This window comes from Pteropus vampyrus, unplaced genomic scaffold, assembly GCF_000151845.1.
Source record: "Pteropus vampyrus isolate Shadow unplaced genomic scaffold, Pvam_2.0 Scaffold352, whole genome shotgun sequence".
NCBI lineage: Eukaryota > Metazoa > Chordata > Mammalia > Chiroptera > Pteropodidae > Pteropus > Pteropus vampyrus.
The window spans coordinates 495,234-497,418 of record NW_011889133.1 but is presented as its reverse complement, the minus strand read 5'-3'; positions in this window follow the sequence as shown (position 1 = coordinate 497,418).

The following is a 2,185-nucleotide window of genomic DNA, read 5'->3' as shown; positions in this document are numbered from 1 at the left end:
GAGGGAAGAAATTAGTGGTGGGAGGTGTGGTGGACACCTCTGCCTATCCTCCAGCAGACTGCTACCAAGCAGGAATGCAGGCTGAGTTGTCAGATCTTCTAACTTTTCAAAAGAAGCCAACGTCCAGATTTTTATGAGACATATTGTGATTTTTAAAAACATGATGAACTAGCAAAAACACATCTGAGGATTCGTTTTTGACTCTTCTCTATGGCACAAAGGACCTAAGCCATCCTAATACCCTTTTACGTTTGTTCCATCTCTGCTATACCCACCCCTCACCCCTTACACTTAATTCACTGAGGGCAGGGAACTAGAGAATTCACTTTGGACACTTTCTACAGCTCTCTGCATGTAACAACAGGCTAACAGTAAATACCGTTGAATGAAACATGAGGTTGCTGACCTATATCTCATTAGGGAGCATTCCCCCCAATCCTAGGGGACTGGTTAAAAAGTTGGCACTGGTGTTTGAGTAGGTTGGAATCCTGGCTCTATCATTTGCTGGCTGTGTGACCTTTAGCTAGTTACTAATTTTTCAGAGCCTCATCTATAAAGTGAGAATAATCATACCTGCCTCAGTTGTTATAGGGAGGGATTAACTGAAATAAGTACACTTATTAGCACAGTGTAGCAACTCAATAGCTGTTCTTACATCATCCCTTCTTTCTTCACTGGCTCCCTGGCATGGCTCCTTTAATCCATTAAACCATCATTTACCACTATCCACTTGGCTGGCAGCTAGAGGGAGCCTTAAAATAACAGCTGTCATTCACACTGCCAGGGTTTACATCCCTCAACAGCTTGCTGATCCCCTTAGTAGAGAAAATCCTAACTCTTTAGCAGCTCACCAGGATCTTTTGGAGCTGTGCCTGGCCAGCCCTGAAGTCTCATCTCTCACCGCTATCTCCCTCCACACTCAGCGCTCCAGGCACACCCAAGCTTTCCCAAAAGCTCCATACTTCCTGCCACTTCACAGAAAGTGCTATTCTCTCCAGCTGGAACTTCTTCCACTCCTACCGCCCCTCCTAGATGTTCCACCTATGTGCTCGGAAAATTCTTGATGTTCCTTGCTAAACCCGAGGACAGGTACAATATCATTTTTCCTCACCATGCCCCTCTTCCTAGCACAAAGCCCGCATAGAACAGGCAAATATAGAATTGGCCACAGCAGTGCTGATTCCGTGAGCAGACAGCGCCACCTGTTGACCCAAACTTGCACTTCAGTACTTAGAAAGGAGCGTTTGCGCTGTCCACCAAGGTAGATGGACAATGGTTTTGAAGCTTTCCAGAGGTCTGTCCACTGTCTCCTGACACCAAAGTAGCAATTAAACCAAAAAAAGAGAGAGAGCTAACATTATTACTTAATGTGAGAGAGCTAGCATTCGCTCGAATGCTTTAGTTTATTAACACATTTAGTTTCACACTCAATGAGGTAGATAACCTTTATTGCCATTTTGCAGATAGGGTGACTGAGGCAATTAAGTGCCTCACCCAACATTACACTGCTAGAAAACTTCACCTCGAGCGGTCTGGCTTGAACCTGCACCTTTAAGACTGAAACTCACTGCCTCTATTGTTTCCTTCACTCCACACCGACCTGGTGAAGTTACATCCCAGACACCTCCCTCTACTGTGAAGGCCCACTGTGGAGGCGCTGCTATCAGTGGCATTGCTGTCAACCCAAATCCCATGTGGAGTGAGCGACCCACACATCCTGAAGGCTGCGCAACTCCCCAAGGGCACTCCTCAGGGCAGGAATTCGGTGTGATGGTGAGACAGCAAACGCAGCAGTCAGCCCCGGCCTCCATGTTACTGTTCGACCCGTGTGACTTCCGGCAAGAATCACTCCTCTGAGCCTCCAGTCCCTAATAGGACCCTTGGCCCAGCTGGCTGGACCAGAATGGATGGATATTCGTATGAAGAGCGAGGAGCACAGTCCGATTCAGGTGAGAGGCAGTGATCACTCAGTATCCTACCTGGATCACTCACATCATGAATGAGGTTGAGTCCCTTCACGTGTTCGTTATCGCCATTTAGAACCAAGAGGTTGGCTGCTTCCTTCTTAAATCCCATCTGCTTTTCACTCGCTCCTCTAAATATTCCTTTATGTCATTTGTGAAAATGCCTGCCTCCACTTAATTTTGTTATTTAAATATATACTTATGTATATCATTAATTACTT